Here is a 20,644-nt window from a genome sequence, read left to right on the forward strand (position 1 = left end):
TACACCTTTCACCAAAATCCACTCAAAATAGACTAAAGATCTAAATTTATGACCTGAAATAATCAAATTATTTGAGAACATTGGGGAAACCCAAAAAGACATTGGTGTAGACAAAGAGTTCCTGGAAAAGACCCCAGAGGCACAGGCAATCAAAACCAAAATAGACAAATGGGATTCATCACATTGAAAAGCTTCTGTACTGCAAACAAACAATCATCAAGGTGAAGAGACAGCTGACAAAATGGGAGAAAATATTTGCAACCTATACAACTGATAAAGGATTAATAACCAGAATCTATAAAGAGATCAAGAAGCTCAACAACAACAAAATAAGCAATCTGGTTAAGAAATGGGCAAAGGACTTAAACAGACATTTTTCAAAAGAGGAAACCCAAGTGGCCAACAGACACATGAAAAAAATGTTCAAGATCATTAGCTGTCTGAGAAATGCAGATCAAAACTACAACGAGGCGGAGCCAAGATGGCGGAATAGTGAGGGCGCGCACCGATAGTCCGGGAAAATTTAGTTTAATAAAAGGGGAGTTACGGTAGCCGCAGAAAAAAGAACCAGGAAAAAATTGCACGGGAATCGTGAATCGGAGGACCTACTGGGAGAACAAGGTCGCCCACCGCGCGGAAGCCAAGTCGCGGGACGGAGCCGCAGAAGCCCCAGTGCTCCAAGGGGAGTGCATGCCACACAGACAACAGCGGGGAGACTTGGGATGCTCCACACATCGGCGCTGGAAGGGGAGGTGAGCTCAATAACCCGAGACATTGGTGGGGAAACGGGGGTCAGAATCTAGAGGGGGGCCGGAAAGTGCAGCAAACTCACTACCAGAAAGAAGGAAAAAAAAAAAGCTTCGGGGTTTCTCTTCCCCCTAACCTTGCAAAGGTTACAAGGCTGCAAGGCTAGAATTCCCAAGAGACAAAGAGCAGGCCTGCGCTCTGGATTTACATATCAATGGGGGAGAGCTAAGGAACTGAGTCACTACAATTCAGTAGCCTAGGCAACCCAGTGGGAGTCCAGAGGAGCCAAAGACTGGAAGCTAAATACCATCAATTCTGCACAGCCGTGCCCTGCGGTGTTACTTACCCCCTGAATAAATAAAATAAATAAATAAATAAAAAGAGAGAGAGATTTACCACGCATAACCTGAGGGTGTCACCTTTGCACACCCTTAACCTGGAAGAACCAGGCAGAGCTCTCAGGCCGCACCCATCTCAAGCCTCCAAGGCTCCTCCAACAGCAGGCAGTCCACTTAACACGGACACAGTATAAATAAAAAAAAAAAGAAAAAAAAAGAAAAAAAAACGCACAGTGACGCAAGAAGAATTAACTATGCCGAGTAACAAACACAGAAATAGAGGGAGCAAGATCAACGATGACACTATGATGCCTCCAAATAAGCAAAACACCCCAAGCCAAGAGTATGAAGATGATGAGATAGAAGAAATGCAAGATTCGGATTTCAAAAAATTTATGATAAGAGCATTTAGAAGTTTTCAAAAGCAAATCCTTGAACTACAGAAATCCTTAATGGACAAGATTGAAAATCTCTCTCGTGAAAACGAAATTTTAAGGAAGAGTCAAAATGAAACTCAGAAACTAGTAGAACAGGAAAGTGTTATAGTGAAGAGAAATCAAAATGAAATGAAGAGCTCAATAGATCAAATGACAAACACATTAGAAAGCCTTAAAAACAGAATGGGTGAAGCAGAAGAGAGAATATCGGACTTAGAAGATAGAGCACAGGAAAACATACAGTCAAACCAAAGAAAAGAAGAGGAAATTAGAAACCTAAAAAATATTGTTGGGAATCTACAGGATACTATCAAAAAAACCAACATTCGAGTTCTAGGAGTTCCTGAAGGCATGGAGAGAGAGAAAGGATTGGAAGGCCTTTTTAGTGAGATACTAGCAGAGAACTTTCCAGGTTTGGAGAAGGACAGAGATATCCTAGTACAGGAAGCTCATAGAACCCCCAATAAACATGACCAAAAGAGATCCTCACCACGACACGTGGTAATTAAACTTACCACAGTGAAACATAAAGAAAAGATCCTAAAATGTGCAAGAGAGAAACGTCAGATTACTCTCAGAGGATCTCCAATCAGACTCACAGCTGACTTCTCATCAGAAACCCTACAAGCTAGGAGGGAATGGCGAGACATAGCACAGGTGCTAAGAGAGAAAAATTGCCAGCCCAGAATATTATATCCTGCCAAGCTCTCATTTGTGAATGAAGGTGAAATAAAGACCTTTCATAGCAAACAGAAATTGAAAGACTTTGTGGCCACTCGTCCAGCCCTGCAAAAGATACTTAAAGATGTGCTACACTCAGAAACACAGAAACACGGCCACCAATATGAAAGAAGGGAAGGGAAGAACACCTACCAGTAAAAGAGCATGGGAAGCTCAAAGCATATACTAGAAAATATTTCCGGGAAAATGGCAGGGCAAAGTCACTACGTATCAATAGTCACATTGAACATTAATGGTCTGAATTCTTCAGTTAAAAGACACCGTTTAGCTGACTGGCTCACAGAACACAACCCAACTATTTGTTGCCTACAAGAAACACATCTCTCTAACAAAGAGGCATGCAGACTGAAAGTGAAAGGTTGGAAAAAGATATTCCATGCCAACAGAAACCAAAAAAAAGCAGGTGTAGCCATATTAATATCAGACAAAATAAACTTTAATACAAAAACTGTTAAGAGAGACAAAGAGGGACACTATATAATGATTAAGGGTTCAATTCAACAGGAAGATGTAACTATTATAAATGTATATGCACCTAATTACAGGGCACCGGTCTATTTAAAAGATATGTTAAGGGACTTAAAGGGAGATTTAGATTCCAATACAATAGTACTGGGGGACTTCAATACTCCACTCTCAGAAATAGACAGATCATCCGGACAGAAGATCAACAAGGAAACAGCAGATTTAAATGACACTATAGCCCAAATGGATCTAACAGATATATACAGAACTTTCAACCCTACATCTACAGACTTCACATTCTTCTCAGCAGCGCATGGAACCTTCTCTAGGATTGACCACATACTAGGCCATAAAGCAAGTCTCAGCAAATTTAAAAGAATTAGAATCATACCATGCAGCTTCTCAGACCACAGCGGGATGAAGCTGGAAATTAGCAACTCAGGAAACCCCAGAAAGTATGCAAACACATGGAGACTGAACAACATGCTCCTGAATGAACACTGGGTCATTCAAGAAATCAAAAGAGAAATCAAAAACTTTCTGGAAGTAAATGAAGACAACAACACAACATATCAAAACTTATGGGATACAGCAAAAGCAGTATTGAGAGGCAAATTTATAGCAATAGGTGCCTATACCAAGAAATTGGAAAGGTACCAAATAAATGAGCTTTCAGCGCACCTCAAGGACCTAGAAAAACTGCAGCAAACCAAACCCAAATCTAGTAGGAGAAGAGAAATAATTAAAACCAGAGAAGAAATTAACAGGATTGAATCCAAAAACACATTACAAAAAATCAGCCAAGCAAGAAGCTGGTTTTTTTGAAAAAATAAACAAAATTGACACCCCATTGGCCCAACTAACTAAAAAAAGAAGAGAAAAGACCCAAATCAATAAAATCAGAGATGAAAAAGGAAACGTAACAACAGACACCACAGAAATAAAAAGAATCATCAGAAATTACTACAAGGACCTGTATGCCAGCAAACAGGAAAACCTATCAGAAATGGATAGATTCCTGGACACATGCAATCTACCAAAATTGAACCATGAAGACATCGAAAACCTAAATAGACCCATAACTGAAACAGAAATTGAAACAGTAATAAAGACCCTCCCAACAAAGAAAAGCCCAGGACCAGATGGATTCACTGCTGAATTCTACCAGACATTTAAAGAAGAACTAATCCCATTTCTTCTCAAACTATTCAGAACAATCGAAGAAGAGGGAATCCTCCCAAATTCTTTCTATGAAGCCAGCATCACCTTAATCCCTAAGCCAGAGAAAGATGCAGCACTGAAAGAAAATTACAGACCAATATCCCTGATGAACATAGACGCAAAAATCCTCAATAAAATTCTGGCCAATAGAATACAACAACACATCAGGAAAATCATCCACCCAGACCAAGTGGGATTCATCCCTGGTATGCAGGGATGGTTCAACATTCGCAAATCAATCAATGTGATTCACCACATTAACAGACTGCAGAAGAAAAACCATATGATTATCTCAATTGATGCAGAGAAAGCATTTGATAAAATTCAACACCCTTTCATGATGAAAACTCTAAGCAAATTGGGTATAGAAGGAACATTCCTCAATATAATCAAAGCAATTTATAAAAAACCCACAGCCAGCATCCTATTGAATGGGGAAAAGTTGGAAGCATTTCCACTGAAATCTGGCACCAGGCAGGGATGCCCACTCTCACCACTGCTATTTAACATAGTTCTGGAAGTTTTAGCCAGAGCCATCAGACAAGAAAAAGAAATCAAAGGAATACAAATCAAGAAGGAAGAAGTCAAACTATCCCTCTTTGCAGACGACATGATTCTGTACTTAGAGGATCCAAAGAACTCTACTAAGAGACTATTGGAACTCATAGAAGTGTTTGGCAAAGTGGCAGGATATAAAATCAATGCACAAAAATCAACAGCCTTTGTATACACAAGCAATGCCATGACTGAGAAAGAGCTGCTAAGGTCAATCCCATTCACAATAGCTACAAAAACAATCAAATACCTTGGAATAAACTTAACCAAGGACGTTAAAGATCTCTACGATGAAAATTACAAAACCTTAAAGAAAGAAATAGAAGAGGATACCAAAAAATGGAAAAATCTTCCATGCTCATGGATTGGAAGAATCAACATCAAAATGTCCATTCTCCCAAAAGCAATTTATACATTCAATGCAATCCCAATCAAGATACCAAAGACATTCTTCGCAGATCTAGAAAAAATGATGCTGAAATTCATATGGAGGCACAAGAGACCTCGAATAGCTAAAGCAATCTTGTACAACAAAAACAAAGCCGGAGGCATCACAATACCAGACTTCAGGACATACTACAGGGCAGTTGTAATCAAAACAGCATGGTACTGGTACAAAAACAGATGGATAGACCAATGGAACAGAATTGAAACACCAGAAATCAACCCAAACATCTACAGCCAACTTATATTTGATCAAGGATCTAAAACTAATTCCTGGAGCAAGGACAGTCTATTCAATAAATGGTGCTGGGAAAACTGGATTTCCACGTGCAGAATCATGAAGCAAGACCCCTACCTTACACCTTACACAAAAATCCACTCAACGTGGATTAAAGACCTAAATCTTCGTCCTGACACCATTAAGTTATTAGAGAACATTGGAGAAACCCTTCAAGATATTGGCACAGGCAAAGAATTTCTGGAAAAGACCCAGGAGGCACAGACAGTCAAAGCCAAAATCAACTATTGGGATTGCATCAAATTGAGAAGTTTCTGTACTGCAAAAGAAACAGTCAGGAGAGTGAAGAGACAACCGACAGAATGGGAAAAAATATTTGCAAACTATGCAACAGATAAAGGGTTAATAACCAGAATCTACAAAGAGATCAAGAAACTCCACAAAAACAAAACCAACAACCCACTTAAGAGATGGGCCAAGGACTTCAATAGACATTTTTCAAAAGAGGAAATCCAAATGGCCAACAGGCACATGAAAAAATGTTCAAGGTCACTAGCAATCAGGGAAATGCAAATCAAAACCACAATGAGGTTTCACCTCACCCCGGTTAGAATGGCTCACATACAGAAATCTACCAACAACAGATGCTGGCGAGGATGTGGGGAAAAAGGGACACTAACCCACTGTTGGTGGGAATGCAAACTGGTCAAGCCACTATGGAAATCAGTCTGGAGATTCCTCAGAAACCTGAATATAACCCTACCATACAACCCAGCCATCCCACTCCTTGGAATTTACCCAAAGGAGTTTAAATTGACAAACAAAAAAGCGGTCTGCACCCTAATGTTTATTGCAGCACAATTCACAATAGCCAAGACCTGGAACCAACCTAAATGCCCATCAACGGTAGACTGGATAAAGAAATTATGGGATATGTACTCTTTAGAATACTATACCGCGGTAAGAAACAACGAAATCCAGTCATTTGCAACAAAATGGAGGAATCTGGAACACATCATGCTGAGTGAAGTAAGCCAGTCCCAAAGGGACAAATACCATATGTTCTCCCTGATCGGTGACAACTGACTCAACACCAAAAAGGAAACCTCCTGAAGTGAAATGGACACTATGAGAAATGGTGACTTGATCAGCATAGCTCTGACTGCTAATGGACAACTTAATACATTATCCCTCATAGTATTTTTTTTGTCTGTTCTACTTAATATGACTGGTTTAATTCTGTAATTATCACACAGTTATTCTTAAGTGTTGAAAATTAACTGAAATGTGATCCCTGTTAAACATAAGAGTGGGAATAAGAGAGGGAAGAGATGTATAATTTGGGACATGCTCGGGCTGACTTGCCCCAATTGGTAGAGTTGGAAACATACCAGGGGATTCCAATTCAATCCCATCAAGGTGGCATGTGCCAATGCCATCTCACTACTCCAAGTGATCAATTTCAGTTCACAATTGATCATAATGAAAGGACTAAGAGTCAAAGGGAGCACATAAACAAGTCTAGTATCTGCTAACACCAACCGATAGAATAAATAAAGGGGAGAGTGATCCAACATGGGAAGTGAGATACTCAGCAGACTCATAGAATGGCGGATGTCCTAAATAGCACTCTGGCCTCAGAATCAGCCCTAAAGGCACTCGGATCTGGCTGAAAAGCCCATGAGAGTATTTCAGGCATGGAAAGCCAAGACACTCTGGCAAAAAGATCTCTGTGAGTGAGATCCCAGTGGAAAGAACAGGTCTTCAAAGAGGGAGGTGCCTTTCTCTGAAGGGAGGAGAGAACCTCCACTTTGACTATGACCGTGTCTAAACAAGATAAGAGTCGGAGAACTCAAGGGGCTTCCATAGCCTTGGAAACTCATAACTGGTGCATAGGGAGATTACTGATGCCATAAACAGGAGTGTCAATTGGTAAAGTCAACAACAGGAGTCACTGTGCACTTACTCCTCATGTAGGATCTCGGTCCTTAACGTGCTGTACACTGAGGCTTAATGCTATAACGAGTACTCAAACAGTATATTTCACTTTGCGTTTCTATGGGGGTGCAAACGACTGAAATCTTTACTTAATGTACACTAAACTGATCTTCTGTAAAAAAAAAAAAAAAAAAAAAAAAAAAAAAAAAAAGAAAGAAAGAAAGAAATTTTCAATTCCCAACTTGACTCTCACTGGGATTAAACATGACAATAGGTCTGATCTGATTTCATCATCATTTAAAAAAAATCATCTATTATTTTTCACTTTATGTTTCTGTGTGGGAGCAAACTGTTGAAATACTTACTTAAGGTATACTAAGCTGATCTTCTGTATATTAAGATAATCGAAAATGAATCTTGATGTGAATGGAAGGGGAGAGGGAGTGGGAAAGGGGAGGGTTGTTGGTGGGAGGGACGGTATGGGGGGGGAAGCCATTGTAACCCATGAGTCGTACTTTGGAAATTTATATTCATTAAATAAAAGATAAAAAAAAAATTATATCAAAAAAAAAAAAAACTACAACGAGGTATCACTTCACCCCAGTTAGAATGGCTTTCATACAGAAATTAACAAAGAACAAATGCTGGTGAGGATGTGGGGAAAAAGGTACCCTAATCAACTTTCGGTGGGAATGTAAACTGGTAAAGCCACTATGAAAGACAATGTTCAGAGGTCTGAACATAGACCTACCAGGTCATCCCACTCCTGGGAATCGACCCAAGGGAAATGAATTCAGCATATGAGAAAGCTATTTGTACCTCCATGTTTAGCGCAGCTCAATTCACAGTAGCAAAGACATGGCATCAACTTAAATGCCCATCAACTGAAGACTGAATAAAAAAATTATTGGATATGTACACCATGGAATACTACACAGCAGTAAAAAAAAAAAAAGTCCTCACCTTTGCAACAAAATGCAATCCCAAAGGGACAAATTCTATATGTTCTCTCTGACATCCAAAAACTAATAGAGCACCTAAAAGGCAACATATAGAAATAAATTGACACTATGAGAAGCACTGATTTTGAACAGCCCTTCTCTTGACTATTGAGGAACAGCTTTTCATTCTATATTTTTGGTTATCCTTTCTTTTCCTCTAGAGTATTTTTCTTATCTTTTTTCTCTTTCATATGAATTATTGAACACTATACTCAACATAGAGTGAATCATATTTTTATGAAGCTAATTGAAAATAGACCTTAGTAAAGAACAAGAGTGAGGCCGGCGCCACGGCTCACTAGGCTAATCCTCCACCTTGTGGCACCGGCATACCGGGTTCTAGTCCCAGTCGTGGCACCAGATTCTGTCCCAGTTGCCCCTCCTCCAGGCCAGCTCTCTGCTGTGGCCAGGGAGTGCAGTGGAGGATGGCCCAAGTCCTTGGGCCCTGCACCCCATGGGAGACCAGGAGAAGTACCTGGCTCCTGCCATCAGATCAGCACATTGCGCCGGCCGCAGTGGCGGCCATTGGAGGGTGAACCAACGACAAAAGGAAGACCTTTCTCTCTGTCTCTCTCTCTCACTGTTCACTCTGCCTGTCAAAAAAAAAAAAAAAAAAAGATTAAGAGTGAGAGGGGCCGGGGCTGTGGCACAGAAGATTGAAGCCCTGGCCTGAGGTGCCAGCATCCCATATGGGAGCCAGTTCATGTCCTGGCTGCTCCTCTTCCAATCCAGCTCTCTGCTATGGCCTAGGATAGCAGAAGACAGCCCAAGTCTTTGGGCCCCTGCACCCACATGGAAGACCCAGAAGAAGCCCCTGGCTCCTGGCTTCAGATCACTGCAGCTCCAGCCATTGCAGCCATCTAAAGAGTGAACCAGTGGATGGAAGACCTTTCTCTCTGTCTCTACCTCTCTCTGTAACTGTCTTTCAAATAAATAAAATAAGTCTTAAAAAAAAAAAAGAATAAGAGTGAAAATAAGAAAGAGAAGGGGGGGGTGGGAGAGTGGGCAGGAAGGCAGGAACAGTGGGAAGACTTGCCAAGACCCTAAAGTTATAATTTTGAAAAGTATGAAGAGCATAACTGCAATGCAGTATAGTTCTACATACTCTCCTATGGACTCACTTCTCAGGGTACAGCTAAACAAAATGCCATAGGACCCCAAAATCCCTTAATTTGGCTGATAAAATAGCAACTTAAGTGTTATAAGGACCAAATAGCTAGCATTAAGTACTAAAGTGACCATATAGATAAGATCAAGTGAACAAGTCATCATATAAATAGGACTAAGTGTATGGAAACAATAATAAACAGATTAAAATGGAGAGAAGGCTGCAGCATGGGAAGCAGTCCATACAGCAGACTCATATAAGGACAATTGCTTTAGGTAGCACTCTGACCTCAGAATCAGCTCTTAAGGCACTCTGGTCAGGCTGGAAAGCCCAGGAGGAGCACATCAGGCATGGAAAGCCAAGACACTCTGTCAAAAACGTCCTACACAAAGGACCCCTATGGGTGAGACCCCAGAGGAAAGAAAGGGTCACAAAGAAGGATGTACTTTCCTCGAAGGGAGGAGAGAACCTCCATTTTGCATATGGCTCTATCGAGCTAGTGGATCAAAAGGCTTCCATAGCCAAGACAGATCACAGCAAGAGCCTTGGGCGATTACTGATGTCATGCATAAGAGTGTTAATTGTTAAATAAACCACCAAAGTCACTATGCACTAACTTCTCATGCACGACCTCTGTCCCCAAAGAGTTGCACCGTGAAACTTATTAGTAAAACTTGTTCTTAGGAACCACTTCCTTTCAGTATATTAAAAGGAGGATATTACTATGTCCCGTAAGTTATAGTTATGTCCAAGAGCTCACAAGAGAAGTAACATCCTTGGGTACTTCTTTAAAGACAACTAAATTTCTAAAAGGAAAGAAGGGGGAGTAAGGGAAAGGAGGAAGGGAAAAAAAAAAAAACACAAAATCACCTTCAAGAAGCAATAACACAAATCAGACCTTGTACAGACAACCGAGGAACACTTCTCTTAGTTTTTTTTTTACTCCATTTGTTTTTTTCTTTTTTTTTCTCTTTCTCAGACAATACAAGAGAGCAGGAAGTGGGGGGAGAATGGGTGGGAAGGCAGGCACAGTGGGAAGAATTACTATGTATATAATGTTGTATTTATGAGACACATACAAATTAAAAACAAATATAATTTAAAAATATGGGGGCATGTGACAGATGAAACAAAAAAATTAGGATATTGATAATTGTTGACAATAAGTAATAGGAACACAGAAGAATACTATTGTCACCATCTTGTTTTGTTAAAAAAATTTATGTAACTAAAAAAATGTAAAACTTTTGCAGAAATAATACTATTTATATTAATTTGAGAGACTGCCAGACCCAAGCACCCTCATATATATATATATATATATATACGCACACATATATATCAGGTTAATTTGGTATAAGTTGATTTAGTAAATCCATAGAAATTTCAAGTACTTGGAGCTTGCTTTTCTAAATACTAGCAAATATTCCATATTCATTATCAACCTCATATGAAGTTCCCTGAATCTATCCTCTTCCATCTTCTATGACTTAAGTTATCAATTCTGAAAAGATAAAGCACATAAACTCTGTAAAGCTTTTAAAATCCATTTATAAAAGTCAAAAGGCTCTCAATTTCTCAACTGTTTCTCAGTTTGGTAAGTTTTACTTTGTACAGCTTGAACTACATTTTTCCAGATGAAAGCAAAACAAAGTTTGGAAGTTCCAATTATTTTGCATCATTCGTTATCATTGTGCATCTCTCTTCCTGTTCATGTTCTTGCAGTGAACCATAACCAAGATAACTTGTTGTCTTTAGCATTTTTTCCTGCATGCCTCATCTTCAACAAATATTTAGCTCAAGTGATGCCTACTTTTTTTTTTTTTTTTTTTTTTGACAGGCAGAGTGGACAGTGAGAGAGAGAGAAAGGTCTTCCTTTGCCGTTGGTTCACCCTCCAATGGCCGCGCTGATCCGATGGCAGGAGCCAGGTACTTCTCCTGGTCTCCCATGGGGTGCAGGGCCCAAGGACTTGGGCCATCCTCCACTGCACTCCCGGGCCATAGCAGAGAGCTGGCCTGGAAGAGGTGCAACCGGGACCAAATCTGGCGCCCCGACCGGGACTAGAACCCAGTGTGCCGGCACCGCAAGGCAGAGGATTAGCCTAGTGAGCCGCAGTGCTGGCCGATGCCTACTTTTAAAATAATTCTCCTAACTTCTAACCTTTCTTCTCAATTACTTACCATACCTTTTCTCTATTGTATAAATCCTTGAGGGAAACCTTTATATTTTAGAAAAGTCACGATCACCATAGAAACGTTTAGAAAATAGAGAAGAGTCTATATAAGAAAATCAAAATGAACTCACTCATAATTTACAAGGCCTTCATCAAAGTCCCTCTGGTCAAATGACTATCTTCAGTGCCTCTACTCTTCTTATCCATTAAGATTATTTGTTTGTGTAATCAGATTACGTAGTTCTTTTTCAGACACATCCTTTTTGAGTCATATCCTTTTCAGCAAATCTGACCATGAGATCTCACCTTTTGTTTTTTATTGAGCCCATCTGTTTGGTTGCCTGACATTTCCCTCCTTTAGGATTATTAATGCCTATATGAACCTGTCATTTCTCCCATCTCCTCGGCCATATCTTTCTTTTAATTCAATTAAATCAATAAAGAAAGGCAATAATATGCTCTTCTAATTTATAAAAGGTATCTGTAGGGGCAGCACTGTGGCATAGAGGTTAAACCTCTGCCTGTGGCACCAGCATTCCATCTAAGCACCAGTTTGAGTTCCAGCTGCTTCACTTCCTATCCAGCTCCCTGCTAATGCACCGGGGAAAGCAACAGATGATGGCCCGAGGACTTGGGCGCCTGCATCCACGTGGGAGACCCCGATGAGGCTCCTGGCTCCTGGCTTCAGCTCCAGCCATTGTAGCCATCTGGGGAGTGAACCAGTGGATGTAAGACCTCTCTGTTTCTCCCTATCTGTAACTCTGCCTCTCAAATAAACAGACAAATCTTTAAAAAAAAAAAAAAAAAAAAAAAGGTATCTGCAAGGAAAAAAAATCAAGAGTTTTTTATATGTCATACTTCATGAAAGTTTTTTACATGTCATACTTCATGGGCCTCCACATGGGCGTGTGGGTAGCAGAGTTGGGATTGGTGGAAGAGGACTATAAAGGAGGAGAGAGACAACATGCACCAGGAACATCTATCTGAAGGAACACCTGTGCAGCCCCCGAGAGAACAGCCCTGGCTGTTGCAGCCATTTGGGGAGGAGTTAACTAGCAATAGAAACTCTCCCCCCACCCCCCGCCCTGCCTTTTTTTCTTCCTCTCTGTAACTCTGCCTTCAAATAAATAAAAAATCCTAAAAAAAAGTTTGGTTTAAAAACATAAAAATCATAAAAATAGTTAGAACACTCAACTGATCAAATTTCCCTACAAGTTTTGTATTAATGAATCATAGATTTATTCTCCTTTTCTCTTCCTGGTAATATATCTTCTTCTGGTAATATATCTTAAGCTTAATGAGAAGGTGCAAGGTCCATAGCACAGCACCTTCCCATGGATCATACCAATGTCAGCAGCTCATAAACAACAAAAAATCAAAGCAAAACCTAGAGGTGACTAGTGCTGGGAACCTAGTCACTTTCTCCATCTTTATTTCCTCAGCTATAAAGTAAGGATTAATGGAAATACCTATTTGACAGGGTTGTTAAAAGGATGAAGTTAAATCAAGTAACCTATGAGAAACCACCATATGAACCATAAATTCAGTGACTATGGTGATGACCAAGGTTCAGAAGGCCATAATTCTGTTTGTAACCAATAAATAAATACAAAAATATAAATGTGCAATATCCAGGTGACTAGAGGCTTTTATTGACTGTAAAGGGTGTTGGAAATTGTCAGTTTCCCAAATTTCTACGTTTCCTCTTTTTCTATGATAGAAGAGTCTAGGTTGAATGAGGCAGTTCTTCGTCATTTCAACATTTGCTGACTCTTCCTTACTGGATGTAGTGTTTTAGGAGCCAGCTTTTTCTCCTGCCTGGGAGCGCTGGGAGCCAGGATCTAGGAATGACTGTTTCTTGATTGGTAACAGTTCTGTTGCTGTCTTCCTTGGGGAGGATATTAGCCTCAGCTTCTAAAATCAAGGTTCACCTTGTTAGGCAAGCAGGGGGTAGCAGTAGGGAGGCTGAGCACATGCACATCTCCCCCCTTCCTTGCTCCCCTATTATCCCTTCCTTCAAGTTTGTCTTTCAGTCTTCTTTTCAAGGCAATATGGAAATCTCTGTTCTCAAAGTACCCTCCAATATCCACTGCTTCTTGCTCTATGAATTGCCCAATTTAATGGAATTTTTTTTTTAAAAAATGCCCCCAATGGCCCTAAAATAGCAGAGGAGAGATAGCCACCTACCCATCCACCCACATCCTTTAGCCACATGTGGCCAGTTTAGATAGCATCTTCTGAGAAAAGTTTTTACAGGTGGTTTAAGCCTCATAAGTTGCTGGGTTAGTTTTGTGGCTCACCTTCTGTCGCTCCCCGTCTTCGTGGAGGAACGACACAGGACCCTGCGCTGTTCTTTTGTCTGCTCGGCCCTCCCCGGGTTTGCTGCTGGTTCTTCCCGGGTTGGCTACCGTCCCTTCCACCTCCGTGGAAGGGCGGTTCCCCCTGCCACTTTCCCCACTTCCGCGGGGGAGCGGCGCACCGCCGGCCGGCTCTCTCGGGGGCTGCACAGGTGTTCCTTCAGATAGATGTTCCTGGTGCATGTTGTCTCTCTCCTCCTTTATAGTCCTCTTCCACCAATCCCAACTCTGCTAACCACACGCCGAGTACGCTGCTCTCCTCCAATCAGGAGCAGGTCCTGCTGTTTATTGGTTGAACTGGAGGCAGCTGTGTAGAAGCTGTTTCCTCCTCTCCCAGCGCCATATTGTGGGAGAGCAGATGCATAGAATAAGTCTTAATTCCAGTAACTTAGTCTAGTCCGAGTTGCTCCCAGTTGCTCCCCACACCTTCTGTCCTATGACATTATGACTGGCCACAATAGATTGTTGCAGCAACTGCTGCTTAAACCAAAAACAAGTACAAACTGAGTTTGCATTGTCTCATTTAATCCTTACCACAAAGCTTTAAACTAAGTACTAATATCAACACCAGTTTACAGGTGGGAAAACTGACATGAAGAAGTTTAATTACCTAAGGTTGTACAGATAGTAAGAGGCAGAACTAGGACTGGAAGGTGGGTTCATCTAAATGCTTGTGTACTCTGCTCTACTCGTTTTTTTGAGAGATCAGTGGAGTTGGCCTGGAATAAGAGATTCTCTTGATTGCAAGTTGTAACAACTAAGGCAAGTTGCCCAGCCACTGCAGCAGGAGGTGCATACAGAGTAACACAGTCAGAGAAGGCCTGAATTTTGAGAATGAAGAGTGATGAGAGAGGATGACCTCCGTAGTGGCGATCAGGTCATTTAGGCTGCTACTATGCCCTCATCAAAGGGGTCCCCACTCCATGAATCTCTAACATGCAATTGTAGAGCTGATTTTCTGGGTTTCCTGACTTTTCCATGTGAGCCTGTCAACCCCTATCACCTCAGGTAATAACCTCAGTTCGTGTCATTTTGTGCCTGACACACAGACTCCCTCAAGCCTAAACACTCTCTATCACTGTCTTGGTCCAGTGGAGTTCAGTGGCAAGAGAACCTTAGGGACTTGCAGACCCTAATGCCCACATCTTACCACTACCCCAGCAGTGTCACTTCCTCTCCTAGCAGGTGATTCTGTCCCTTCCTTCTTCATTAAATTTCAGCTCCAGGGGAAGGAGTAATGAGGCTTGTGGGTGCTTTCCAATAGGTCCTGGGTGCCCTGGGCACCCAACAAATGTCTCCTGAAGGAAGAACAAGATGCAGGCAGTGAGCAACTCAGAAACCTATTGAGCTATTGGCCTCTGGAACTGCTGTTTCCCAAGTCCACCAAGAAACTGGGCAATGAAGCCAGAATTTGGGGAGTGACTGGAGAACAAAGGCAGAGTTTTGCCCCCAGGCTTTCACACCCTGCAATTAGCCCCATTCTCTACATAGGAAAACAGTGCTATAGAAGTTCTTCTGTTTCTGAGACTGACCAGGACAACCAGCTGCTGGTGACAATTAGTGCTGGAAATGCTTGCAAAAAGTCACATAAGACATTTTTAGTGCTCCCATAAAGTCTGTATATTCTAAGAAACTTGTATATGTCAGTAACTGGTGCTACATCATTACATGTTACATATGACAGAATGTTCTAAGAAATACCCAGAAAAACAAGCAGCTAGGTTTTCTGACTTCAGTGTCCCTGTATCTTTAATATCCACCTGTCTGCTGAGCCATTTGGTAAATGTCAGATTGCTACCTTGATCTTTCCTTGTTCGTTAAAAAAAAATGAACAAGAAAAACATTTGATTATATAAAGCATTCCACTGCATTCCTCCCTCAGGAAGTCAGGATGTAATAATCAGAAACAGATAAGAAGAGGAAAGATTGACTGGGAACCACTATTTGTGCATAGATCATCTATTTCTTTCCAGTTCTCCTGCTGCTGTACTTCTTGCTCACCAAGTTGCCTCATCTCTGAATCTGTTCCTGCTTTCCGCCATCAGTAATATCTACAAACTGAGTTCCTAAGGCAACCACAAATATTTGTTACTCCTTCTGCCACGTGATTTGCCCTAAAATTAAGTTCAGATATTTTTCTCTACCATCAAAATGCCAGAAAGAATGTAAATGGATATTGACATTTTATGCATACCTTTGAAATAGGGAAGTACTAATGCTACTTAGCCAAAGTTTCTAAGAATACTGTCAAAGTCCTAAAATAGAAGATAACTTGTATCTTTATATATATGAGAGTACTTCATAAAGTTTGTGGAAAATTGAATTGAAAGATAAGTTTTTATTGGGGGGGGGGGCACTGTGGCATAGCAGGTAAAGTTACCGCCTGTGATACCATCATCCCATATGGCCACTAGTTTGTATCCCGGCTGCTCCACTTCCAATACAGGTCCCTGCTAATGGCTTGGGAAAAGCAGTGCAAGATGGCCTCTGGGACACATGTGGAAGACCTGGGTGAAGCTCCTGGCTCCTGGCTTCAGCCTGGCTCAGCTCTGGCTGTTGTGCCATCTGGGGAGCAAATCAGTGAATAAAAGATCTCTCTCTCTCTCTCTCTCTCTCTCTTTCTCACTCTTTTTCTCTCTCTCTCCCCCTGCCCTGTAGCACTTTCAAATACATAAAATTTTTTTAAGAAGATAAATTCGTAGCCGGCGCCGCGGCTCACTAGGCTAATCCTCCGCCTAGCGGCGCCAGCACACCGGGTTCTAGTCCCGGTCGGGGCACCAGATTCTGTCCCGGTTGCCCCTCTTCCAGGCCAGCTCTCTGCTGTGGCCAGGGAGTGCAGTGGAGGATGGCCCAGGTGCTTGGGCCCTGCACCCCATGGGAGACCAGGAAAAGCACCTGGCTCCTGGCTCCTGCCATCGGATCAGCGCGGTGCGCCGGCCGCAGCACACCGGCCGCGGCGGCCATTGGAGGGTGAACCAACGGCAAAGGAAGACCTTTCTCTCTGTCTCTCTCTCTCACTGTCCACTCTGCCTGTCAAAAAAAAAAAAAAAAAAAAGATAAATTCGTTTGGCGCAAAATAATTCTGAAATCTGTGCATAGCTCGTGTAATATGCATTTTTATAACATGCAGTCTTTATAGTATGCATTTTCCAAAAGCTTCTCAAAGCACTCTTGTTTTACCCTTTGTATATATAACCTGGGTGTTTTTTATTTTATTTAAGGAAGACAAACTTCATGCATTTCAGACATACAAATTCAGGAACATAGAAAATAGGAGAAACACAAGAGAGCTTGGAACAAAAGGATTAGAACAAGCTGAAACAACCATATTCATACACATCCAAACATGCACAAATGGTTTTCCTGGGGCTGGTGTTGTGATGCAGCAAGTTAAGTCGCAGCCTGTGATGCTGGCATCCCATACGAATGCTGGTTGAGTCCCTGCTAATGTTCCTGGAAAAGCAGCAGAAGATGTCCCGAATACTTGGGCACCTGCTACCCACGTGGGGGACCTGGATGGAGTTCCAGGTCGCTAGCTTCAGCCTGGCCCAGCCCCAGCCACTTGGGGAATGGATCTGTGGATGAAAGATCTCTCTCTCTCTCTCTCTCTCTCTCTCTCTCTGTAACTCTGCATTTAAAATAAATGAATCTTTATTTTTAAAAAATGAACCATTTTCCTCTCTAGAAAGGAAGCAGCAAAGAGAACAGTGCATGTTTTCTCTAAAGTCTATTTAAGACTTAACCTCTATCCTTTGAAATGTCCTCTCTATGTGCTAGCCAAGGTCCCCCAGAAATCTTCATTAGGAGGTAACAGTATTTCAAACCAATTAACAAACAAGATTTGCTTTCTGGCCTCATGTGACTCCGAAGTAGGTGACCCTTTGGAAATCATGGACAAAGTCCCCATTTAAGGCTCCAACACCGTGATGACGTTACTCCACACATCCTTGTGAATTAGGAAGCTTCCAAATTAAACTAGTCCAGTGAATGGAAGTTTGACAAGACAACAGTGATAGTTATAAAACTTTATATTTTGACAGTCTCAATAAAAGTCTTTAAAATGCATTTATGTCCTCTTTTTGGACCCTCAAAGAAATTCCCTAGTACACAAAGGATACATGCATGAGTACACTCACATGCTCCTACTTTATTGGTGTATAAAGAGCAAGAAAACTTGCCCAAATTGACTGTTAAATGCAACCATGGCGTCTATGCCCAGGTCAGTATCTCTCTATGCGAGGTGTTCTCCTATGTTTCCACCTCCATCATCCCCATTATCACCCAAGAATCCTGAAACCAACAGAATTTAATATCCATAAGACAAGGAGTTTAAAAGTTAGCCTTAGAGCTTTTAGAGAATCAAATCAGAAATTGATAAAATAATGGAAAGACTACTATAATTTTTAAAACAAAAATAGAAATACTGAGATGAACTAGTACAGGATGGAGAAACTAACACAAAGTGGAAATTTTTCTCTTCCTCCTGACTATTCTAGACCTAAGGCTTCCCCAAATGTCTATGATAACCCTTTCCCACAGTATTTGGTTGTATTTACTAGGTCCATGTGATTGACTTTTAAAATATCTTGGCTGTATGAGAGTATTTCAGGCATGGAAAGCCAAGCCACTGTGGCAAAAAATGAACTAAAATGAATGAGATCCTGGTGGAAAGAACGGGCCATCAAACTTGGAGGAACTTTTCTCTGAAGAGAGGAGAGAACTTCCACTTTGATTATGGCCTTGTCTAAATAAGGTCAGAGTTGGTGAACTCAAGAGGCTTCCATAGCCTTGGCAGGTCGTGACAAGAACCTCGGGTGATTACTGATATCATAAATAAGAGTGTCAATTGTTAAATCAACAACGGGAGTCACTGCACTTACTACCATGTAGGATCTCAGTCCTTAATGTGTTGTACTATGAGAATTAACGGTAAAACTAGTCTTCAAACAGTTACTTTTTACTTTGTGTGTCTATGTGGGTGCGAATTGCTGAAATCTACTTAGTATAGAGTTGATCTTCTGTATATAAAGAGGGGAAGAACCATTATAATCCAAAAGTTGTACTTTCAAAATTTATATTTATTGAATAAAAGTTTTCTATAAAATAAAAAAATATACCTTGGATGGACTTGCTGACTGACCACAAGCTTGTTTCCTCCCCCATCTCCACCCCACTATCGTATTAGCACCACATTCATTTTCACGAACTGTGTTGACACTCATTCCTTATATGACATGGTCTCTTTTTTATATAGAAAGCTTTTATTTAATAAATATAAATTTTATAAGTACAACTTTTGGATTATAGCAGTTCTTTCTCCCATACCCGCCCTCCAACCCCCAAACCGTCCCATCTCCTACTCACTCTCCCATCCCATTCTTCATTAAGATTCATTTTTAATTATCTTTATATACAGATGATCAACTCTATACTAAGTAAAGATTTCAACAGTTTGCACCCACACAGACACATAAAATATTAAATGACATGGTCTCTTATCGCTTGCTGATTCTGGACATATCCATCTAGTTTATCAATATCTCACTTTAAATGTGATGAGAGCCTTGAATATGCCACTTCTAGGTCTGCATCACACCTCTGGCCCTCCTGGTTGCATGGCACTGGCCTCAATTCCTTACTTCTAAAATGAGAATAATAAGTTCTCATAAACTTGTAAAGGTCAAATGAAACTATGTGTAAAAAGTGCTTAATGGTGCCTGGAAAGCCCCAACTTACACTGAATTTTCCTTTTCAAACATGTAGGTGATAGTTTTTGTTTATACACTTTTATATTAACAAGATTTTTCCATTTTTCAAATTGCCTTAGCATCTCCATTGGGATTAATATCCAAGGTCATGTGCAACTGGGTTGAAAAAGTAGAACTTGGCCGGTGCTATGGCTCACTAGGCTAATCCTCTGCCTGCAGCGCCGGCACCCCGGGTTCTAGTCCCGGTTGGAGTGCAAGATTCTATCCTCATTGCTCCTCTTCCAGTCCAGCTCTCTGCTGTCGCCCAGGAAGGCAGTGGAGGATGGCCCAAGTGCTTGGGCCCTGCACCCACATGGCATGGGAGACCAGGAGGAAGCACCTGGCTTCTGCTTCGGATCGGCGCAGTGCGCAGGCCGTAGCGGCCATTTGGGGGGTGAACCAATGGAAAGGAAGACCTTTCTCTCTGTCTCTCTCTCTCTCTCTCTCACTGTCTAACCCTGCCTGTCAAAAAAAAAAAAAAAAGAAAGAAAGAAAGAAAAGAAAAGAAAAGAAAAGAAAAGAAAAGAAAAAGAAAAAGTAGACCTTAAGAAGTAAAAGCAATAACCAACAAGAAGGAAAACAGACATGTAACCCTAATTTAAAAGGGAGTAAGTAGCTCAAAGTCCTGGAAATTACAATTGATGAGAAACTCATTAAAATAATCACATGCCAAGAAAATAAATTATAGAACACAAAACTTCCCAGGTTGAAACTAAACCAACTTCTGGGTGCATTAATGAAATGATTGTATCCCATTCAAGGCTCGGTCTTTTGCAACATATCTGGACCCTGTATTAAGTTATTAGCACACACTTAAAGAAAGACCTTGATAGCCAGGAGATTGTCCAGAGCTTTCCAAAAATGTTAACCAACCAGAGCTTGGCAAAGGAACAAAGGTCTCTTCAGGCTGGGTAATGGCAAATGTGGAGGGGTCATGACAACATCAAATCAGATATCTTAGGGACTATTTCCTATAGGAGGGTAGTTGATATGTAATGGGCTCTCTGTGGTCCAGAGGGCAGAATGTTTAACTTCAACTTGAAAAAGATGGAGTTGTCTAAAATGGTGAGACTATACTGGGTGGGGATAGGAGTAAGTACAGGTAGGTGAGGAGGGATTTTAAAGACAGTAGA

The 20,644-nt window shown here is 41.1% G+C and overlaps 1 protein-coding gene across 10 annotated transcripts in view; it reads right to left on the bottom strand.

The window, feature by feature from the left end:
- The window catches only part of ENTPD1 (ectonucleoside triphosphate diphosphohydrolase 1), a 154,884-nt gene that overhangs the window by 111,967 nt on the left and 22,273 nt on the right, over positions 1-20,644 (bottom strand). The window contains exon 1 of one of the 10 annotated variants that reach the window (XM_089314653.1): positions 13,708-13,972. The exons of the other annotated variants lie outside the window; for them this stretch is intronic. The gene's annotated coding sequence lies outside the window, so the exon portion shown is untranslated. Of the gene's footprint in view, positions 1-13,707; positions 13,973-20,644 lie in introns of those variants that run through there. 10 annotated transcript variants of the gene reach the window in all.

This window comes from Oryctolagus cuniculus, chromosome 15, assembly GCF_051225735.1.
Source record: "Oryctolagus cuniculus isolate XC-2025 breed Fujian yellow rabbit chromosome 15, ASM5122573v1, whole genome shotgun sequence".
Classification (NCBI taxonomy): Eukaryota; Metazoa; Chordata; class Mammalia; order Lagomorpha; family Leporidae; genus Oryctolagus; species Oryctolagus cuniculus.